Source organism: Podarcis pityusensis, assembly GCF_964106645.2.
Source record: "Podarcis pityusensis genome assembly, chromosome: 11".
NCBI lineage: Eukaryota > Metazoa > Chordata > Lepidosauria > Squamata > Lacertidae > Podarcis > Podarcis pityusensis.
This window is the reverse complement of record NC_138036.1, coordinates 6,980,070-7,004,192: the sequence shown is the minus strand read 5'-3', so window position 1 is coordinate 7,004,192 and position 24,123 is coordinate 6,980,070. Positions and strand designations below refer to the sequence as shown.

At 44.1% G+C, this 24,123-nt stretch overlaps 2 long non-coding RNA genes across 2 annotated transcripts; both read right to left on the bottom strand.

Moving 5' to 3' along the window:
* Positions 1 to 15,399: 15,399 nt before the first annotated feature.
* On the bottom strand, positions 15,400 to 21,401 carry LOC308458836. The gene is made up of 2 exons (XR_013977716.1): positions 21,243 to 21,401; positions 15,400 to 15,698 (listed from the first exon to the last, which is right to left on the bottom strand). It is a non-coding gene; the product is annotated as an uncharacterized lncRNA (long non-coding RNA).
* On the bottom strand, positions 18,263 to 18,523 carry LOC308458842. Its single transcript, XR_013977722.1, has 2 exons — positions 18,396 to 18,523; positions 18,263 to 18,363 (listed from the first exon to the last, which is right to left on the bottom strand). It is a non-coding gene; the product is annotated as an uncharacterized lncRNA (long non-coding RNA).
* Positions 21,402 to 24,123: the final 2,722 nt, after the last annotated feature.

The following is a 24,123-nucleotide window of genomic DNA, read 5'->3' as shown; positions in this document are numbered from 1 at the left end:
GGGCAGACCAATGGGTGTTGCTCCTGACCTTTGAACGATTGGCTGCATCCCAGCCATGCAAAAGTCATCTAATCCAACCCCTTGCAATGCAGGAATCTCAGCTAAACATCCATGACAGATGGCTATCTAACCTCTGCTTAAAAACCTCCAAGGAAGGAGAGGCTACAACCTCCCAAGGGAGACCATTCCACTGTCAAACAGCTCTTACTGTCAGAAAGTTTCTCCTCATGTTTAGTTAGAATCTCCTTTCTTGTAACTTCAAGCCATTGGTTTGAGTCCTACCCACCAGAGCAGAAGAAAACAAGCTAGCTCCATCTTCCATTTGAAGATGGCTATCATATCTCCTTTCCTCTCAGTCTCCTCTTTTCCAGGCTAAACATACCCAGCACCTTCAACCATTCCTTCTGAGGTTGGGTTTCCAGACCCTTGATCATCTTGGTTGTGCTACATTGTCCATGCCTCAGCTTGTCAATATTCTTCTTAACCTGAATGCCCAGAACTTGACACAGTACTCCAGATGTGGTATCCAGCATCTGGCATCTAGCACCTCAGTCACTAGAACATGAGACTCTTAATCTCAGGGTTATGGGTTTGAGCCCCATGTTGGGCAAAAAGATTCCTGTGTTGCAGTGGGTTGGACTAGATGATGCTTCCAACTCTATGATGCTATGATTCTGTCTCTATGGCAACAGAGCAACCTATTTGGATACGGTAAATAGCAGTGTTTGGCTGGCCAGCTAAGACCATCATCTTAACAAATGAACTGGTTTGGCTGCTTAGCAGCCTCTTCTACTAGATTCTACACAGGAAACCATCCAACCCTGTGATCCTCAGAAGAAGAGTGGCACAGAAATTCAATAAATGAATAAACACATAATTTCGTAATGGTTTTCTTTTATGTTGATACATGAAGTATGGAAAGATCCCTTTGGTCTTCAGCATAGTTCTATCCACAACGCAGGATCAGCATCGGATCGCTCTCTGACAAACACCCTGGTCTCTGATTTATTGTAATCAGTTATGGAATCTCAGAGTTTTGGGCTGAAAAAGAGGCAGAGGTCGTACTCCAGGGATCCAGAGGCAGTAATATGTTTAATGTGGTGGTGCTGGCATTTTCAAACTTTTGCTTTTGTTTAAAATGTAGGGATGCATTAAATGTGTTTACACCATAAAGCTTCCACTGCCCTTTTCAAAATGCTTCGCGCAGCATCGCTTTATCTCTCCTGAACAGTGCAGAATTTATAGCTTTCCGAGGCTGGCAAAGGTTCCCTTCTTCTCATTTCCTTTTGTACTTGCAATATTAACAAATCATTTAAGTGCAATTCCCATACAGCCCCGGTGCACTTTACAAAGTAATAGAACAATATAACATTGCAATACTGTCCTAGATGGCCCCACAAATTAGGCAAAAATACAATCAGTCGACCTCCCAGTGTCAATTGAAATGAGTACAGCAAACCCGTCTTTATTTCTTCGGAGAGGATAATGCCTGCAAAAACATTTGCCACTTTGGTATCTCAAGAAATACTGGAATATGCATGAGTCCCTGTTGTAGGAATTCAAGGTAACAGAGAATATGCAACATAATAAAAGCTTTCTTGATCAGTCCCAGAGCCTATCTAGTTAAGCTTCCTGTTTCTTGCTTCTATAAAGCTCACAATAGCTTTTTCCCATAGTTGCTCACCAGCCATAGGCCTTCTGCTTCTAAAGTGTGAGGGCTACTTTTGCAGTCATAAGAACATAAGAGCAACCCTGCTGGATCAGGCCAAAGGTCCATCTATGGCCACTATGAGAACAGGATGCTGGACTAGAAGGGCCATTGGACTGATCCAGCAGGCTTTTCTTATGTTCTTAACACTCTGCTCTCACAGTGGCCAGCTGAATGCCCCTGGAGAACCAATAATTAGGACCTGAGGGCTGTGGCAAACCTTGGGGTGTCAAAATTCAGCCGTGCCCTGTGCGACACCAAAATTCAATGCCCCCTGCCTCTCACACGCCATTCTAAGTCATAGTTATGGTGTCCCCAGTGGTGCTTCCAAGGGTCCATGCCAAATGTGACTGAACCGGTTGTGCTACCCTAAATACACCTCTGCTGAAGGCAACAACACCTCTTCCTGCTTGTGATTCCCTCCAAGTTTCCCTATTTTCCAGGGACATCCCTGGAAAAGCCATCTGGGTTTCTGATTTGATCTTGGAATAGCCAGCTTTTCCTTTGGACATCCCTATTTTCAATGGAGAAAAGTTGGATGGTGTGGAATAGGAAGTTCCTATTTTCATCGGAGAAGTGTTGGAGGCTATGAGCAACTGGCATTCAGAAGCAGTAACTGCCTCTGATAGTGGAAATAGAACACAGCTATAATGACTTTTACCTTCCATGAATTTGTATGATCCTCTTTAAAATCCACCCAAGTACTGTATGGGGTCATCTCTTATGGGAGCAAATTCCAAGGTTTAGCTATGGTGCCATGGCTGTAGGCCATGAATATATGCCTTGGGCACTTGTCTAATTTGCCCTTAAAGATATCTAAGCCTCTAGCCCTCACTATTACCTGATTTATTTAATTGGAAATATTTTGAGGCCATTTTTACAGGCAATGTCCACCCAGTACAGTAATACAGCAACACAACTCAACACAACACAAATGCCTCTAGGAAGCCCACAAACAGGAGATGAGGATAGGGATGGGGAGAAATTCAAATCAGTTTGTATTTAAATGTGAACCTATCTAATGCACACTTTCTGACAAAATTTGCAAACCAAAACATAGCCATCTTTTGAAATTTGCACTACTCTGAATTTTGCAGAGCAGTTCTTTAGCTGAGTAATTTGTGCACAAATGCATATACTATGGGAAAGTGTGCCTATATTAGTGAAATGAGGGTGCAAATATGCATTAGGGGAAATTGCTCTGATTCCCCCTCCAGCATGTTTAGCAAATGTGCATACACAAATACATATATCAGGAGAAATGTGTGCTACAATGCTGGTGAGTTTTCTTCCTAGGATTCTCTTTTTCATATGTGGAAATGTGGATAACTGAAGTCCAGAAAAATATTTTTTTAAAAAACAAAAAGAACCTGAGAGAAACTGAATTTGACAGATTCACCCATTGTTAGCTAGGAGTAAACCCTTTTGTACGACTAAACAGACACTCATGCAATTGGACTCCAAGAGTGATATTAGCAAGTGGAACATCAAAGGTGTTTAACATAGGGCATCAGCGATAGGGCAGAGGGCACAGGTGTCTCTTGGCTGAGAGCGGAAATAGTTGCAGTCAGAAAGCCAGTCATCTCCTGCGCTCCAGATCTGTGTTTTTCTAAAGCCATTCACTGTGGAAAGACGCTTGTCTTACAACCGCTCCCTTCTCTGCCGGTGGAATGTGCAGCTCTCGCTGGGGTATGCCACTGTGTTTGATGAGGGATAAATGTGCATTCCCTCTGCCCAGCGCAGATCCCGCCAGCAGCCGCTCTTTGAAGTTCTCATCTGTATGCATTAGAGCTGGGAGTCAAGCCAGTGTGTGCTCCGCTCCAGCCCACGGTGTGTCACAGTGGCAGCACCTAGAAAGCCTATGAATATTTATCGGTAGGAAAAAGGCATCCATGTGTATTTGCTCAATCTCTCTCCCCACTCTTCCTTTCCTCCCTTCAATCACAAACCTGGTTTTTTTTTATTTCGAGAGGGAGAGAGAAGGCAATGTACCAGATACCGCAGACAACCTCCAATACATAACCAAAGGCTGCATGCAGAGTATTTATTTTCCTATTTCTCTCTCTCCCCCCCCCCCCCCATACATCTTCATTTTGCATTTGTGTTTTTGGGGAGACTGAGCACCAGCAGGGATGCTTGTGCACTTGTGGGTCTGCTTAGGGCTGCATGAGGTTGTTCCTGGTTGGGATGAATTTGTCCAACCATGCTGACCATCAGAAGATGCTACCCAAGATCAGGCATACAGTCTCCATCCTCCTGTTTCTCATTTCTTAATCTCAGAGGAACATGGGAAGCTGAGCTATGGTCCTTCCACCAGTCATACTCAAAAGATTGTTGGAAATAATGAGCATTAAAAGCAGGTCAAGAAAGCCTTGTGATTGCCTCTCTGTCCCCTTGGCTTTATCCTGGGGTGCCATTCAGGAAAGGCATACATCTTTCTTTCATTTTTGATGCCCTCTCTCCCAGGCCTTTGCTGGGGGGGGGGGTGAGGTGAAGCCAGCTACAATTTGTTAAGTAGGGATAGAGAACTCTGAGAACTGTAAGTCCAGGAGAAGATATGTGGGGGTCTCAGCATCCTTATCAAATTACAATGTGACATGGGTGGCACTGTGGACCAAACCACTGAGCCTCTTGAGCGTGCTGATTGGAAGGTCAGTGGTTCGAACCCGCTCGACAGGGTAAGCTCCCTTTGCTCTGTCTCAGCTCCTGCCAACCTACCAGTTCGAAAGCACACCAGTGCAAGTAGATAAATAGGTACCACCGTAGTGGGAAGGTAAACAGTGTTCCCGTGCGCTCTGGTTTCCGTCACGGTGTTTCGTTGCACCAGAAGTGGTTTCGTCATGCTGGCCACATGACCCGGAAAGCTGTCTGTGGACAAACGCCGGCTCCCTCGGCCTGAAAGCGAGATGAGCGCCGCAACCCCATAGTTGCCTTTGACTGGACTTAACCATCCAGGGCTCCTTTACCTTTACCTTTTTTTAATAACAGCTCCTCCCACAATACCTGTTAAAATGCGGTCTTGACTATGCTACCACTCAGTGGATTTGTAACTGGCTGACTGACCGAACCCAAGGGTGCTCATCAATGGTTCCTCTTCATCCTGGAGAAGAGTGACTAGTGGGGTGCCACAGGGTTCTGTCTTGGGCCCGGTCTTATTCAACATCTTTATCAACAACTTGGATGATGGACTCAAGGGCATCCTGATTAAATTTGTAGATGATACCAAACTGGGAGGGATGGCTAGCACCCCAGAGGACAGGATCACACTTCAAAACGACCTTGACAGATTAGAGAACTGGGCCAAAACAAACAAGATGAATTTTAACAGGGAGAAATGTAAAGTATTGCACTTGGGCAAAAAAAATGAGAGGCACAAATACAAGATGGGTGACACCTGGCTTGAGAGCAGTACATGTGAAAAGGATCTAGGAGTCTTGGTTGACCACAAACTTGACATGAGCCAACAGTGTGACGCGGCAGCTAAAAAAGCCAATGCAATTCTGGGCTGCATCAATAGGAGTATAGCATCTAGATCAAGGGAAGTAATAGTGCCACTGTATTCTGCTCTGGTCAGACCTCACCTGGAGTACTGTGTCCAGTTCTGGGCACCACAGTTCAAGAAGGACACTGACAAACTGGAACGTGTCCAGAGGAGGGCAACCAAAATGGTCAAAGGCCTGGAAACAATGCCTTATGAGGAACGGCTAAGGGAGCTGGGCATGTTTAGCCTGGAGAAGAGGAGGTTAAGGGGTGATATGATAGCCATGTTCAAATATATAAAAGGATGTCACATAGAGGAGAGAGAAAGGTTGTTTTCTGCTGCTCCAGAGAAGCAGACACGGAGCAATGGATCCAAACTACAAGAAAGGAGATTCCACCTAAACATTAGGAAGAACTTCCTGACAGTAAGAGCTGTTCGACAGTGGAATTTGCTGCCAAGGAGTGTGGTGGAGTCTCCTTCTTTGGAGGTCTTTAAGCAGAGGCTTGACAACCATATGTCAGGAGTGCTCTGATGGTGTTTCCTGCTTGGCAGGGGGTTGGACTCAATGGCCCTTGTCGTCTCTTCCAACTCTATGATTCTATGAATACCTCCTCATATTTATATCCCAGCTCTATCACTGAAATTTGTTCTCACTTTCCCTGAAGTTAAAGAGGCCCAACTGGCTTCAGTTAGAAGTCGGGCATTTAGTGTCAATGGTCACATGTTGTGGAAGATTCTTCCAGCAGAGATTTGGCAGGCATCCTTGCTTTCGACTTCCAGGCATCTCTTGAATATATTTTTATGTCAACAGTCCTTTGCAGCTATATAGACTTTCTTGTTCGCCAGTCATTCTAATGGTTATTTTCTTTTGCAATTACGATGAGTTATGTTGCATGGCACACTGCCTCAATATTTTATATGTGTTGATGGTATATGATTGTTTAAATAAATAAAATAAAATACATATCCAAAGATGCTGCTTCTGCTTTTTTTTTTTTTTAAAAAAAAAAATCACCTCAACTTCCCTTTATTTTTTGTTCTTTTCATTAGCGGACACGGGGAACCTTTATACCATGGATCATTAGTGTGACAGCTGAATAATGGTGGGATTCCTCTTCTGAAGGTGGGAATGTGATGACATTTATTTTCCCATCACAAGGGGAATCAAAGAGAGATGCTTGCATGAGTCAGGCAATATTGTCAAAATTATCCCAGAGAAAAGGAAATCATTAACTGAAATCATTAAATGAGTAATAGTTCTCCTAAACCTTGTTTTTACTCTTCCACTCCCCTCATCAATACAATGACTGCATACCCAACTTCCTGGCCAGAAATTACCCATATCTGTTTGCATGTGTGTCTGTCAATTTCTGTATCTCTGTTTCTTATCTTTCAAGTCTTAAATTCAGTTGTCCACGTTTCCAAAGCAATTGGCAATATAATCCTCCTGAAAACCCATCAGCATTATACTGTAAATTTACCCCGATACACATATTTTTGCATGTGGCTATGACTAATATATATGTTTTTTGCAAGCAATTTCCCCGCATATAATGCATAGTTTCCATGTTATTTACATTAATATGTGCATTTGTAGACACACTTTGCTGTGACGTGCATTTGGTTGGGAGAACAGCAATACCACATTTTGAGAAGTGTGAGTTTCAGAGGATAGCTGTGCTTCGGTCAGCATATTGGTTTGAAAAGTGTGAATTAGGTAGTTCCTTATTAAAATGCAAGCAGGATTGAACTTATTCCCCATCTCTCCTGTGCAGGCATACACCAGCTAAATGCTGGTCAAATCTGATGAGCAGCCGAGAGGGAAGGGATGGAGTTATAATTATACTTCCAGCTTTCTGAGACCACACTATCTTTTCTATCCAATTTGCCTATCACTGAAGAGGAGTAGTACGACTCATGCAACATGTTGGTGACTAATATATATACAATAATTACCAATATAATTATACATTCTTTATCAATCTTCTGAGAACAATACAAAACCTTGTGTAAAGCCACAGAGACTTATAAGCTACCCAACTTAAGATGAATTTATGTCTGGTTTCAATGGATTTTTCAAACGCTTAACTCAGTCTTTTGTTTTCTTTATCTTTTTAGGGAAGTTCATGAAGATACCCACAAAGGGTAAGTTTGGTGTTGTTCACAATACTGAGAGATGCTAGTGAGGTTGTAGATGGATGTTAATGAAATTAACAGGGGGCCGACATTCTGCACCTGTTTCTCCCTGGCAGTCCAAGTAAGGCTGCTGTTTGCCCCCGGTGGGGCCCTTTTACTGGCGCTTGCAGGTAGCACACTCCCAAGGTAGCTTTCCAGGCTTCTTCAGTGGTCTAATCTCAAAGCCTTGATATGTATATTGACATGCAATTTCATAAAGAATACTATTTCTTGGCTTAAGCTTAAGAGACTGATTTGCTAATAGTATTCTTTATGAAATGTCTGTGACCGTAGTAATAAAATTCATTCATTCAAGGTTTTGTATTTTTCTCAGAAGATTGATAAAGAATGTATAATTATTTTGGTAATTATTGTATGTATAATGCTGTGGGTTAAACCACAGAGCCTAGGACTTGCCTATCAGAAGGTCGGTGGTTCAAATCCCTGCGACGGGGTGAGCTCCCATTGCTCGGTCCCTGCTCCTGCCAACCTAGCAGTTCGAAAGCACGTGCAAGTAGATAAATAGGTACTGCTCCGGCGGGAAGGTAAACGGCGTTTCCGTGCGCTGCTCTGGTTCGCCAGAAGCGGCTTAGTCATGCTGGCCACATGACCCGGAAGCTGTACACCGGCTCCTTTGGCCAATAAAGCGAGATGAGCGCCGCAACCCCAGAGTCGGCCACGACTGGACCTAATGGTCAGGGGTCCCTTTACCTTTAATGCATATTAGTCACCAAAATGTTGCATGAGTCGTACTACTTCTATCAGCAGCAAAGGTTGATTTTTTCTATCATTGAGAAGAGGCAGGACTGTCTATCCAAATCTGGCCATGCTCCCCATTATCTGAAACCAAGCATGCTTTCCAGGCCGTAAATGGGGGGGGGATTAGGAACCCCCTTTCTCTGCTGATAGAGAGCAACAATTTCATCTGCAGAAAGAGGATCTAGGATTTTGTGGGGAGAAAGAAGCAGAAGAAAATCCCTGCTGGATCAGACCAAAGACCCATCTATTATTCTCAGGTGCCCTGAGAATGAAGCAGAAAAATGGAAGCCTCTTGGAGAAGAAGAAAACTTTTCGGAAACCAGAGGACAGATTTCAGGGCAGCCGTCCTTGGTATTCATTATTGCAGGGATGTGTATAGATGCTAGTAGGGGATATGTTTATTAGATATTATCCTTCCCTCAGGTTAGTTTAAATAATCCAGGATGCTTTAAGGCAGACTAGATTTTCCTGGTATTTTCCCATTTTAAAACAATAATCACATAGTCTTGTAAAAGGTAAAAATAACATCTACTCACTCAGTTTCTGTTGCAGGATAACAGATACAGCAGCTTTGTTCAGGCAGGCTTAAAATGGCAATACAGTGGTACCTCGGGTTAAGAACTCAATTCATTCTGGAGGTTTGTTCTTAACCTGAAACTGTTCTTAACCTGAGGTACCACTTTAGCTAATGGGGCCTCCCACAGCTGCCATGCCACCGCTGTGCGATTTCTGTTCTCATCCTGAAGCAAATTTCTTAACCCGAGGTACTATTTCTGGGTTAGCGGAGTCTGTAACCTGAAGCGTCTGTAACCCGAGGTACCACTGTACAGTTACAAAGACATAATATAGTGTAGTTTAAGATGCAGTCTGAGCTGTAGCTCAGATTTAGCAATTGTTCTCACACTTCTGGCTTGGAGATGAGATGAAGAGGGAGAGGAAGAGGAAAAAGAAGAGGGAGAGGAAGAGGAAGAGAGGAAGCAATAAGAGGATGTATGCCCTCCCCCTGTCAGGGAACAGTGAGAGTGTCTCTCACAGAGTTCTCTCTAGCAAACTTTCAGGATAAGTCTCTGAGCTTCTGTTCCTATCATGTACCTATCTAGCAAACAATGAATCGTTGGTTTGTCTGCCCTTTGAATAACCCACAATTATTTATTAAAATATTTGAACCCACATTTTAAAAGTCCCCTCCCTAACCATGAGCTGGAAATCAACGCCACAAAATTAAAACCATGTTGCTAACAAAATCACCATTACAGCAGAGTAACCAAAGCCTGATCAGTAGAGTTTGAGATCAACAATGAAATTACTGCCGGGCAATCCTTTCCCCCAAAGATCCAGAGAGCATCCATATTTTATTTGCATTGTTTGGCAGAAGATCGCTAATGATGCATCCAAGCACAATAACTGAGGAAGTGTTGTCCTCTGTGCCCCCATCCCTTACCTAGATGGGCTGGAAACATAGTGGAAGGACCGTGATGTTCATCTAACCATTAGAAGATATTGTGGGCTGAGAAAGACACCTCTGTGCCCAAGCTGGGTGGAACAATGGCCTGACTCGGCTTACAACGCTGCCTTAAACTACTTTGGGGAGAAGGAGGAATGTATTTCCTATCTCTGTTTGTTCCAAAAGGAAGGAGTTCATTGGTATTCCTCAGGTTATACGCTCTGGCATTTCTCATAGAACAGCAGACAGCTGTGTCTGGCTGTAGAGGCAGAGCAGATGCTGGACGCCAGTTGTCAGACCTTGGCGGTGTGCTTTAATTGCCCCTTTGAAAAAGATGAGTTCGGAAATTCAACGAAAAGAACTCACTGTGTGGGCTGCAGCAGTTTTTGAACTGGCCATCCTGCCAGTGAGGTGGGCATGTAGAAGAAGAAGAAGAAGAAGAAGAAGAGGAAGAAGAAGAGGAAGAGGAAGAGAAAGAGGAAGAGGAAGAGGAAGAGGAAGAAGAAGAAGAAGAAGAAGAAGAAGAAGAAGAAGAAGAAGAAGAAGAAGAAGAAGAAGCTGTACCTCCAGCACTGCCCTGCAAGTTATTATTTTAAGAAAGGAAAGCGATTAAGAGGAGAGGCAGGAGAAAGATGAGGAGCATTGCACAACTTAATTCCAGGATCCAAGATGTACCTGCAACTTTCATGAGGCAGCTGTGAAGTTTTTACAAGCCTTAAGATCTTTACTGGAGGAGCGACAGTGCAATGAGCCCTGACACTTTGTCAAACAACGGAAGTGCATCTGCAGGTTTAATAAGCAGGAGTGTATCTGACCGCCTGCTGTTCTCAGCCAATTTGTCGTTGACAGTGTTCCCATGCCTGACAAGTAAAGAGTACCGAGAAGAGGGGAACAACAGCAGGATGCATGAACTTAAGCAATGCCTTCCTTGATCTGGTATCTGTACCCATCTGAACAACACAGATACGACTCCAGATCATATACTAACCGGACTTGTGAATCCTCTCTGTTTAATCAAGGAGTGGATGAGTGCTCCCCCAAATATGGCTATGTTCTCCCACTGTTGGAGATCATTTGCCTTCATTTGCTGGGAACTGTTAGTGAGGAAGAGTGTGGTTGTACACAGAGTCTGCTCGCAGGCTTCTTGTGGACTTCTGGTTGGCTAATGTGAGAACAGGATGTTGTAGTAAATGGGCCTTTGACAGGAACCATCTGCAGGGCTCTTCCTAGGTTCTTAGCGCAAGATTCCTGAGATGAATAACATAGGATGCAGCAGATGCTCAATTAGATGCACTTTGGGACTCATCCAGCAGGCTCTTATTAAGGTTTGTATGAGGACTCCACACGTCAGAATATCGAAGTCCAAGGCAGACTTGTGTAAGTTTCATTGTCCCTCCTGGTGTTTATGGTGGACATATCCTATGATTGGATTCAATCCCCAACAGTCAATTACTAATTTAATCCCCACTTTACATTAAAGGGTATATAGGGAATGCAAAGGTGAGGCTAACTTCCTTGTTCCACCATCCACTGTATAGCAGAAACTATTGCAGAAACTATTGTGGGGTGGCCTAGAGATTCCCCCATGAAAATCGCTCAGGCACAGAGAGTTGATGTGTGTCTGGAAAGAGCGAGACAAAAGGTAGATAAGCCCTTACTTGTTAAAACCCACACTGGGACCTTAGGCTAAAAAGGTGGGTATTCATTCCAGGAAGTTTTTAGTGTTTGATGTTGTATTGTGTTTTTACTACGTTTTGTTGGGAGTAACCCCGAGTAGCTGGGGCAACCCAGTCAGATGGGTTTCATATACATCATCATCATTGCAAACTACCAGGTCCTTGAAATAATTATATTGTGAATATATAGACTGAACATCTAGGTAGATTAGATAACCTGCTATCATTTCATCCCTCCATTATCTTATGAAATAGCTCACTAGGGCTAAGAAATATCATATTAAATTCTTTATGATTGGGCAGATTATGACAAAGTATTACAAGGCTCTAAAAGTGCAGCTTCCATTACAATTCGCCATTGCATTTAAATTGCACAAGAGGGACCCACAGCAAAATGTTACAGCATAACTTCCTCCTTAACAGGAGTGCTTCAGTTCAGGGATCCTGCCAGTTCTCCTGCAACTGAGCAGCTCAGTTCAGTAGGCACCCTGCACATTTTGTAGAAGCACGTGATTGCATGCAGAATGCAGCAGCTAGACTGGTGACTGGGGGCAGCCGCTGAGATGACATAACACCAGTCTTGAAAGACCTACACTGGCTCCCAGTACGTTTTTGAGCACAATTCAAAGTGTTGGTGTTGACCTTTAGAGCCCTAATCTCTGTATACCTGAAGGAGCATCTCCACCCCCATCATTCTGCCCGGACACTGAAGTCCAGCGCCAAGGGCCTTCTGGCGGTTCCCTCACTGCGAGAAGCAAAGCTACAGGGAACCAGGCAGAGGGCCTTCTTGGTAGTGGCACCCGCCCTGTGGAACACCCTCCATCAGATGTCAAAGAGATAAACAACTGCCTGACACTTAGAAGCCATCTGAAGGCAGCCCTGTTCAGGGAAGTTTTTAATGTGTGACATTTTAATGTATTTTTAATCTTTGTTGGAAGCCGCCCAGAGTGGCTGGGGAAACCCAGCCAGATGGGCGGGGTACAAATAATAAATTATTATTATTATTTGCACAGTTGCTGAAAGGAAACTTTTTGCATGAGCAGGCTGCCCTTCACTGAAAAGGAATGCATGCATAATTTTATTTGTATGCCACATAGAAGTGAGAGCTGGACCATAAAGAAGGCTGATTGCTAAAGAATTGATGCTTTTGAATTATGGTGCTGGAGGAGACTCTTGAGAGTCCCATGGACTGCAAGAAGATCAAACCTATCCATTCTGGAGGAAATCAGCCCTGAGGGCTCACTGGAAGGACAGGTCCTGAAGCTGAGACTCCAATACTTTGGCCACCTCATGAGAAGAGAAGACTCCCTGGAAAAGACCCTGATGCTGGGAAAGATTGAGGGCACAAGGAGAAGGGGACAGCAGAGGACGAGATGCTGGGACAGTGTTTGCGAAGCTACCAGCATGAGTTTGACCAAACTGCGGGAGGCAGTGGAAGACAGGAGTGCCTGGCGTGCTCTGGTCCATGGGGTCACAAAGAGTCGGACACGACTAAATGACTAAACAACAACAACATGCCACTTTTCCACTGTTTGAGCCATGATCAAGGCAGTTCACGCCATGAAAAAGAATACTTAACTGCAACAAAGCAAAAGAAGAATAAATAAATAAAGAAAACAGTAAGAAATGCAAAACCAATCTGAGCCATTTCCACATAAATTGCAACAAAATCTAAAGATACAAAAAACAGCAACAACAGCAACCATTCCCACCCAGCAACAAAAACCCCAAACAACACCCCAACCCAAAAGTCTTCTCAACAGCCTCAGCTTTTGTAGCTGGAGTCAGTCAGGGCACCATTTTCCCAGGCCAGGTGGGAAAACACCTGCAGGGTAGGATTAGGTCCAGTCATGGACGACTCTGGGGTTGCGGCACTCATCTCGCTTCTGGGTCATGTGGCCAGCATGAGTAAACCGCTTCTGGCGAACCAGAGCAGCACACGGAAACGCCATTTACCTTCCCGACGCAGTGGTACCTATTTATCTACTTGCACTTCGATGTGCTTTCAAACTGCTAGGTTGGCAGGAGCAGGGACCGAGCTACGGGAGCTCACCCCATCGCAGGGATTCGAACTGCCAACCTTCCAGTTGGCAAGCTCTAGGCTCTGTGGTTTAGACCACGGCGCCAGAGACCAACTAAGTTTTTCATTGGTATGAGCTTTCTTGTGCATGCACACTTCTTCAGATTCTTTTTATTTTGTTTCAACTACGGCAGACCAACATGGCTACCTACCTGTCATAGCTGTCAATGTTTTCCCTTTTTTAAGGGAAATTCCCTTATTCCAAATAGGATTCCTCACAAGAAAAGGGAAAAGTTGACAGCTATGTTACCTGTAGCCAAGCTGGTGTCTGGCCTCTTCAGCAGCCTCAGCTGGTTTTAAAAACATGTTGTGATCGGTGCTATTTTTCTCGAAAAAGAGGTGCCAGAACTCACCAGGAACACCTCCCTCATTCTGTTAGAATGGCAATGATGCCCAGCTGAGAGGTGGCAGAATGGAGTTCCTGTGTGTCCCCCCCCCCTTTTTAAAAAAGCCCTGGTTTGTGATGTACATTAATTATTGCTTTGGATTATTGTTCTTCATTTTACCGTTGATGTTTCAAAACATTATAAGCAGCCTTGAATACCAACTTGGGAGAAAGGCGGGATACAAATACATTAAGTATATAAATAGACCATTTTAAGATTTCTTTTAAGCTGTTTAAAAAGAGGTTTTGCCACAATCAAACGCTATATAAATTTTGTTGAATGAATGAATTAGTAGTGGAAGTGTGTGTGAGAGAGGAGTTTTGTGTGCATACATGCAGCGTTTTGTTTTCAGGGGGTACTCAAGGGTACTCAGCACAGGTGCCTCTTTTTCGTTGTTAAAAAGTGTGGCACTTGCTGCAACAACTTAATGGTGAGTTCCAGCACCTCATATATATATATATATATGTAATGCACTGTATGCATGTTTGCTTTTTTAAACAACAGCAACTGAGCCTTCAACATGGTGGTTCTCAAAGAGGTGGGGTATGCTACCCTGATGTTGCAGAAGAGGATGACAAGTGTGGCAGGAAGATTTAAGGACAATCAAACATTTAAAAATTTCAGTATAGTATAGTATAGTATAGTATAGTATAGTATAGTATAGTATAATTTGTTTGGATATATAACCAGAAACCATATCCACGCCTCTCTTCAAGCGCACTGGCTATTCTTCTACAGTTCCCCATGACTTATTGTAATGAACAAGGATTTTCAACTCTGACTGATATGAAAGATCAGAAAAGAGAAAGGCATGTTTGTGCTGATGAGACGAGAGTTCGTTTGTCTCAAATTAGACCTAACAGAAGTGAGATTACCTGGCAAAAGGAAGCTCACACCTCTCACTGACTTCATATACATACTTAATTTGGGAATGTGTTCTTATGTGGCTGCATCGTTTTATACTTTCTGGATGTCCCGTGATCATATTATAAAGTAATTGTGTTCTATGTTACAAATCAAGCACTGCTAGGAGCTGTTTCTTTTTGTTTTCCAAAGTATTTCTTATCAATTAAAAAAATAAATGGTGTGGCATGAGCGATTGTTTATTCCAGAAATGCGGTGCAGAGAAATTTTTTTGCGAACCGCTGCTTTAACTTCTCAAACCTGCAAAGAAAACCTGAATGATATTTGTTCCGATTCAGCAGGAAACAGCTATTTCCCTCCCCCCAGAAAAAGCAGCAAAGACAAAATTAAAACTTATTGGACCCAAGTCTAGAAATCATGGGGCAAATGAAACTATCGGTGAGCCCTAAGGCAGGGTTGGGGGGTATTTTTTTCATCTCAGAAGCTGCATTCTTTGTTCAGCAACCTTGCGGTTACAACATCTTATCTGACTTTGATAAGTGGGTGGGAGGACTCAGCTGCTTTGTGCCATACTAATTAAATGCAATCATGCCTGGAAATCAAAGGTATCCTGTAGCAAAGCAAACCCTGAAGATTTTAAGCTCCTGCTCACTTTTAGTACTGAAATATAGCACTGAAAGATGGAGGTCACGTGGCGACGCTGCCGCATTTTGCCAGGAAATGAATCACGACGAGCAAGAGAAAATGAATCAAAGGGAAGAGGGTGAATTCAAAACTGCATTCTCCCAAAGGGCTGAAAACGAGAAAGTTTCTCTTGAACCAAAAATGTTTCCTTCACTTTTATTCTGAATGCATCTCTCATTGATACAAAATTTGTTGCAAAGTTCTCGGCAGCAAATGCACACCTAGCACATGTGGTGTGGTTGTCGATATGTCTAGGATTTTTGGATTTTTATTTTCCAACAGATCACTTTAATGATTGAGGCATACCTCATACTCTCTCTGATGCTCGCAATATTTAATTTGATAGTAGGTGACATGGTTGTTGAACAGAAGAAAAATCTTGTTAATTGCAGCTGGGTGTCAGACAATGGAAATACATCTCACCTGCCCCCAAGGTTCCACCTATATGGGATTGAATTTTGAAGGGTCTTGAAATAGTTGAAATTGATAAGGTGGCCAATTTGGCTTATAAAATGAAAGGTATCTGCTTTTGATACAAAATTGGTTGCGGAGTAAATCATCATAATAGAAATTTGGGGGTTATCAGGTTTGAAAGACATTTTTTTTTTTTGTAAATGATCATTTATGTAAAGTGGGAACTGTGTAGATTGACGTATTGCCCCCCCAAAAAGTGGTTTCCACCAAATTGTGCAGGCAATTTTGAGTACATTTTTTCACAATTGTTAATAATGTCTGCTTGTAACTTTTTATTGTTTTATTGCATGATTTTATGCATTTTTGTCATAAATAAACCACTTAGATTTTTTTTAATGAAATAGCAGTCTATAAATATTTGTATGAATAAAAATTGTGTGTGTGTGCGTGTGTGTGTGCATATACGTGCCTCTAACCTAATAATGCCTCAGGGTGGCTATCAATTAAGTTATTAACTTCCCTTACCTGCCCACACTGAAGGCCAAAATATCAAATTAACACATACATACATCCCAAAGAAGGGATCGCTCAGCTGGTAGAGCATGAGACTCTTAATCTCATGCTTGGACTAGATGACCCTGAGAGTCCCTCCCAACTCCACAATTCTATGATTCTATGATCAAACAAATAACTCTACAGTGTGGAGAAGGCTGGGGGGACGGTGCCAATCAGAGGCTCCCTGCAAAAAAATCTGCTTTGCCCTAGAAACCAGTTGACCTAATTAGTGTTACAAAGTTGTGTGCCTCCCACACTCTCGGCCAAGTGGTAGCAAGAGCCCATGGGGTCCCAGGTGCCCACCCAGGGTCTGTGTCCCTTTGGAGAATGGAAGTCATGGCTTTAAGAAATATGGTTTATTCACGTATCTACATCTTCAGTCGGCGTGGAGGGAGTCCAGACCTTCCAGCATGGCCATTTCAATACACAACAGCTCAGGCTGTCTGCAGCCAGCCACCTCCAAAGATGGATCTCAGCTCCTCTTCCTGCTTCTCCTTCTGAGCAACCCTTGCTTGAAAATTCCCTTTTCCTGTCCCTTCAAACACCCCACCCCCTATTACCTTGGTAACATCTCACTCAAGAGCTAAAGGATGCTCTCAGATAGCCCATCAACATATTTTGTCATGTTAATAGGTTTGCTCTACACACTAAGCCAGCCAGGCTGGTTTGCATATGCCAACCCAGGAATTCCCTGTCTGGCACAGCTCTGAAGCTTGCACTTTAATCCATATCCCTATTCGAGGGTTGCCATGTGTCCTCTTTTTCCAGGGCATGTCCTCTTTTTCATGAGTATGTAAAATGAGAGTCGTCATAGCAACCCATAGTTAAAAATAGGAGTCGGCAAATGCGCCCTCCTTTGCTCTTCAAAATATGGCAGCCCTATTTGGAACCCTGGCATTTGCAGTGGTACCTCAGGTTACATATGCTTCAGGTTACATATGCTTCAGGTTACAGACTCAGCTAACCCAGAAATAGTGCTTCAGGTTAAGAACTTTGCTTCAGGATGAGAACAGAAATCATGCTCTGGCGGCACGGCAGCAGCAGGAGGCCCCATTAGCTAAAGTGGTGCTTCAGGTTAAGAACAGTTTCAGGTTAAGAACGGACCTCTGGAACGAATTAAGTACTTAACTTGAGGTACCACTGTATTAATTTCTAGATTTATCCTGAATCTATGAAACCAGTGTACTGAATGCCCCTTCCCAGTGGGCACTCCTAGCCTAGAGTTACCAGACGTGCCCAGTTCCTGGGGACAATCCCTGGATTTGCAAATCTGTCCCCAGACAAATTCTGTCCCCGGAATGTCCCAAGATTTGCAAATCTGTTCCCGGGAAATGTGGCAGTGGCAGCCTCAGGAGCCCGGAGCCAGCCTGGTAGTGCAGTTGGCTCTGGCTGGCTTCAGGAGCTGCTCGCTTCCATGACGCCCGCCATTTTTTCCTCGCTTGGAAGTCCCCATATGATGTGTCTTGTGTGCAACACATCATATAGAGACTTCTGGAGAGGAAAAATGACGGGTGCCACGGCAGCGAGGAGCTCCTGAAGCCAGCCGGAGCCAACTGCGCTACCAGGCTGGCTCCGGGCTGCTGACTGCCGCTGCTGCCGCCACTGCTGAAGGGGAACCAGGGATATCTGGTGGTACAGATATCCTGCCCCTCCCCCCTTTGTTTTGACTAATCGGGGCAGGCTCGGGAGTTGTGGGCAGGCAGCCGTTGCTAAGTTTTTTAAAAACTCTGCACATTTATGTTTCACAGGGTGCAAAAGAAGGGCTTTGCACCTTTATACAATATGCATGTGTGCTTGGGCCCAGGGTCTTTTGCCTCGCCATCCCCACTACTGACTCCCTGTTGCTACTCAGCTTCAAATACCAAAACCAAAAAAACCCCAACCGTGTCCCCGGATTCATTGGAAAAAAATCTGGTAACCATATCCTGGCCATGTGATCCCCAGACCTCCTCATCTTAGGAAAGACCAAAGTGAGTTTTCTCCAAAAGAGGGGGGGGGTGAGGTAATTTCTCCCCTGCTAAAGAGCAGAAGTGTTGTTGTTGTTTAGTCATTTAGTTGTGTCCGACTCTTTGTGACCCCATGGACCAGAGCACACCAGGCACTCCTGTCTTCCACTGCCTCCCACAATTTGGTCAAACTCATGCTGGTAGCTTCGAGAACACTATCCACCCATCTCGTCCTCTGTCATCCCCTTCTCCTTGTGCCCTCCATCTTTCCCAACATCAGGGTCTTTTCCAGGGAGTCTTCTCTTCTCTTGAGGTGGCCAAAGTATTGGAGCCTCAGCTTCAGGATCTGGATCTGTCCTTCCAGTGAGCACTCAGGGCTGATTTCCTTCAGAATGGAGAGGGCTGATCTTCTTGCAGTCCATGGGACTCTCAAGAGTCTCCTCCAGCACCAGAATTCAAAAGCATCCATTCTTCGGCGATCAGCCTTCTTTATGGTCCAGCTCTCACTTCCATACATCTCTACTGGGAAAACCATAGCTTTTACTATACGGACCTTTGTTGGCAAGGTGATGTCTCTACTTTTTAAGATACTGTCTAAGATGCTGTCTTTAAGATGCTGTCCTTTTTTTTTAGACAGCATCGTAAAGAGCAGAAGTACCTGATGATATAACTTTCTGACCCCTTTGTTGTCGCTCTTCTCACTCATCTCATCTGCATGGACAGATAATAGTATATGAGACTCAGTTCAAACGCCACTACAAATGAACTGCTTCGACACACATGGATTAAGCTCAGATGACACACTTTCTTCCCCCAATTAAAAGTGTGTCATGGGCCCATCCTACATTTCAAGGTTCCTTAAAGGCAACCGGCTTCATAGTATGTTTATGATCACAGTCAGTTTAGGACAAATCAATAGATCTAAATCAGTTAGTAATTACAGTAGGGAATAATATATACACAGATGCCCGTGCAGTATTGCAGATTGCATTGGGAGATTGCAGACATGTTCTTTCACTGTGAGGAAGAGAAAGAAAGATGCTGTTTCTAACAGAGAAAGCGAGGAGAGTGATGTGAGACACCACAGCTTAGATGAAAGGCTGATCTTTCCTTTTATGAACTGAATGCCACGAATGCATTTGAAAGTGGCTTTGCTGGCAACCAGCTAATGCATTAAAAGAAACCTTATTAATGATAATAAGTACTGAGAAAAACAGGATGATGACATGGAAGATTAGGAAAAGAACATAAAGCATCCTCAATGACAGGCAATTGCTTCATCAAATATTTGAGTGCGCAGTTTGAGCCCTACATGCAAATTTTGGTATTTATCTATTTGTGGCATTTATATTCCAGCCTTTTTCTCCAAGGAGCTCAAGGTGCCGCACATGATTCCCCCCCTTCATTTAATCCCCACAACGACCCTGTGAGGTAGGTTAGGCTCAGAGGCTGTGACTCACTCAGCTTCATGACCAAGTGGGGATTTGAAATCTGGTTTCCTACATTCTAGTCTGACAAAGCAGAGACATCACCTTGCCAACAAAGGTCTGTATAGTAAAAGCTATGGTTTTCCCAGTAGTGATGTATGGAAGTGAAATCTGGACCATAAAGAAGGCTGATCGCCCAAGAATGGATGCTTTTGAATTCTGGTGCTGGAGGAGACTCTGGAGAGTCCCATGGACTGCAAGAAGATCAAACCTCTCCATTCTGAAGGAAATCAGCCCTGAGTGCTCACTGGAAGGACAGATCCTGAAGCTGAGGCTCCAAGACTTTGGCCACCTGATGAGAAGAGAAGATTCCCTGGAAAAGACCCTGATGTTGGGAAAGATGGAGGGCACAAGGAGAAGGGGACGACAGAGGATGAGATGGTTGGACAGTGTTCTCGAAGCCACCAGCATGAGTTTGACCAAACTGCAGGAGGCAGTGGAAGACAGAAGTGCCTGGCGTGCTCTGGTCCATGGGGTCACGAAGAGTCGGACACGACTAAACAACTAAACAACAACAACATCAAGTCTGACACTCTAACCACCACACCACACAGGCTTTTGAGACAACATTTCCCAATGCTCAAGGTAATATTGTGCTTTGTCGTAAGCAATGGCAGAACATTTCAGAGCTAGGTAGGAAATTGGTGGGAACTCTCAGGTCTTCCGGTATGGTAGTATTTGGAGAGCCTGGGATTAAACCAACACAGGTTCAAGCTACTGTTATATATATTTAAAGGTACCAGTGTTGGTCCATAAACAAAAAAAAAACAAAATTCCAAAATTCAAAGTTGGGTTTATTAGGACTGACCCAAATTTCATAAAATAGTGGCCAGATTTCTCCATCAGGCAAGATTTATTATTATTATTATTATTATTATTATTATTATTATTATTACCCCCGCCGATTTGACTCGGTTTCCCCAGCCACTTTGGGCAGCTCCCAACATAATATTAACAACACAATAAAACATGAAACATCAAATATTAAAAACTTCCATAAACAGGGTTGCCTTCAGATGTCTTCTGAAAGTCAGATAGTTGTTTATTTCCATCTGATGTGAGGGCGTTCCACAGGGTGGGTGCCACTACTGAGAAGGTCCTCAGCCTGTTTCCCTGTAACCTCACTTCTCACAGGGAGGGAACCACCAGAAGGCCCTCAGAGCTGGACCTGAGTGTCCAAGCTGAACAATGAGGGTGGAGACGCTCCTTCAGCCTGATGGATTAGCCCAGTGGCCCACCTAATTCAGTCTCCTATTCTTACAATGACCAAACTGATGCCTGCAGGTCCAGAGCACAAGAGCACCCTCCCTTCCTGTGCTTTCCATCTACTGGTCTTCAGAAGCATTACAACCTCCGACCATGGAGATTGAGCACAGCCATCTGTCATGGGACAGGAGTCAGCTTCACCTGCTGAACAGCAGCCTGAAGGGGAAGAAGGCAGCTTGACTCCACCTACAGCTGATCAACCTTCAAGGACTCAGAGGAGAAGGAGCTGATGAGAACCAGCTGGCTTTAGCCTTCTTAAGCAGAGCTTCCAGCAGCAGTCAGATGGTGGTAAAAACGCTAGCAGTTCCTGGCCCTACCTTGCTGCTTCTGGCTTGTCTTGACCCTTGACTCCATGATCATTGGATTCCCTGACCCCCGGACCATCTGAGCATGTGGGTTGCTGTTTGTCTGACCCTAGGACTGGACCTGACTCCAGGTACTGACTCTGCCTCCAGGCAAATACACCTCAGAGACTCTTCTGCTTGGTTGGCCTCCAACTCCACTGAGCCCTGCAGGTTGTTGCTCAGCAAACGAGACTATGACCTCATCATTGCTGTTAGCCATTGATAGCCCTCTCCTCCATGAACTTGTCTAATCATCGCTTAAAGTCACCCAAACTGATGGCCACCACTGCCTCCTATGGGAGCCTATGCCTTAGTTTTTGGTAGGATAAATTTCCATAGAGTGGGTGCAGACACCCATCTACAGGGGTGGCCAGGAGATACAAAAACTAACGAAGTATTTTGAGGTACCTCAGTGCCAGATAGCCTGACCAATGGCCAGGGATCATAAGGAATATAGCCCACGCTATGAAGGATGAGGATTCCTCACCTCAATTTAAAAACATTAATTGCTGCCACACCACTTCAGACACATTACAAGAATTGATTGAGGTCCACAGAGATATATATATATATATATAGTTCTAGGCATGGGGACAAAGCAAACACTAAAAGGGTGGGGCAAGGATAGTTTCCAACCACAAAATAAGAGTAGTACCTGCATGCTTTGCCTGATATCTCAGGTTCTACAAATGTTCTACACTTGATTTTTATTTTTTTAAATGAAAACTGGGGGTCAGGAGGTTGTGGTTCAGCTGTGGTGGTCAGTTGCTCTGCTTATCCTCTTCCAGATGTTCATGCAGGAATCCCTTATTTGTCTCCTAGCTGTGTTCTAGTTGAAGAACCCGTGTCTGGATTGTACCACTTCAGAAGGGAGAGCCGTGTGACTTTTTGTTCCTTCCTGCAAAATCCCTCCAACATTGACAAATAAAAATGAGCACGTCCGAGGAGGGGGGGTTGGAGTAGGCGAGATCTCTTGTCCCTGCCATCTAGCTCCTTCAAGGCATGTGCCTGCATGCGTAAAACATTTCATCAGCTCACCCGTTTAATTAAATATTATCTCTCCCTCTTCCCAAGCACTGGCTCTGGAGTCTATTTTTATTTGTTCTCCCTTTTCCACCTCCAACTTCATTGAATTAATTTTTTCTTCCCTCATCACCACGCTGTGTCTCTCCCCCCCCCCCCCCCGGTTCCCTCTCCTCGGTAACACACTTGCGGTTAGCAGTAAGATTTCCATGGAAACATCAGGGACAGTTTGGATGGAGATGAAGGCTACATCTCTCCTGTGAGTTAAAAGGTTACACAGTTCACGTCTCCCCTGAACAGCTTGATCCAAGTCTTCTAACGGTCAATAGCTGGCTGTCTTTTAAGCTGCATCAAGTATGTATGTCCATCCATAAAACTCTGTGTGCATGTCTGGGCAGAGGGTGGGGGCTGACGTCAATTTTTGAAGGTAGATTTTAAAAAAAAAAAATTGCTGAGAGCTATCTGCTATCTTGAGCTGTTAAGGGGAGAGGAGTAACAGTTGGGCAATAGTTTGACCAGCTGAAAGGTCACAGGGAATTGAGCGAGCTTTCTGAGTCCATCAATAGTGGCCCCAGAAGGTAGGCTGAAGTTCCCACGATACAGGAAATCGCCTGAAGCTAAGTAGGACTAATCAGTGCAAGGGTTGGATAGTAACCTTGTCTGCATCCCATCCTGAAATATGAACATGCTATATTAAAATTAAAATTAAAGAAAGAATTGAAATTCTTCATCAGGATGGATAAGAAGAGAGAAGTGTTTGATGCTTTAATTTTTTGGAAGCTGCCCAGAGTAGCTTGGACAACCAGATAGGTAGCATATAATGATGATGATGATGATGATGATGATGATGATTCTGAATAACAAAGCAAACAGCAGAGTGGACAGGATGTATTGCAGGTCTACAGAAACACTGGTCATTTTCCTACATGGCTCAGTCTAACAAGGGGGTAGCCTTCTTCCAAAACTATGAATCCCTAACTTGATTCTGTTTCTTTTGAAATGTCAAAATATCAAGGGTGCAATATCCTGCTTCATCACCTCAGGTGAAACAGGAACTTGCTTCTCTGATCCACTGCTACCACACCAGGGGCACTGACTTGGGCCCCAGGTTACGGGTGCCCAATGGCACCCGTGACATCATGACAGCGCTTCCGAGGCCTCACAGGATCTCCAACTCAACTTCCTGTTTCTTCCGGAAGTCATGTCCAGAGGCCTGGCAGGGCCTCCAGTGGGGTCCGGGAGGTCACAACAGTGCTCCGATGCAACTTCCGGTAGAAACCAGAAGTTGCGTTTGAGCCCTGCATTGTGGGTGCTTAGGGTGAAGTGGAAAATGGGTACAAATCAGGCTTGCAGAATAAAAGAGAGAGGTGGCTTCATAAATGGGGTTGGGAAGGCAAAAAGCAAGCTCAGTAGCTGTATTGAGTGGGAAGGGGTTAATGGAAGGGATATTGGTGAGTGGGAGTGAGCAGGGGGGCAGCCCCTAGCAGGACATGACACTGATGTCACTTCCTGTGTGAGTGTGGTCAAGAATCTGCTATGTATCCTCCTTTCATGGAATAATCAGCTTCTGCAGACCACACCCGACAATCCAGGAACCCCAAAATATACTCAGAGGCAACTACAAAATCCTGCAAGCTCTGTTAGCTTGATAATTGTACTGTCTTTGATTTGTGGCATGCATTGTAACATGGCCTGGGTCTTTATAACCTAATAATTTTGTCAGGTTATGAAATGAGCTATCAGGTGTTTTGTGATACACAGTGAACCTTTTTTTATTTGTCAATAAAAAGCAGCAAATGGAACTACAAAACTTCATTGTCGAGCATGTCTC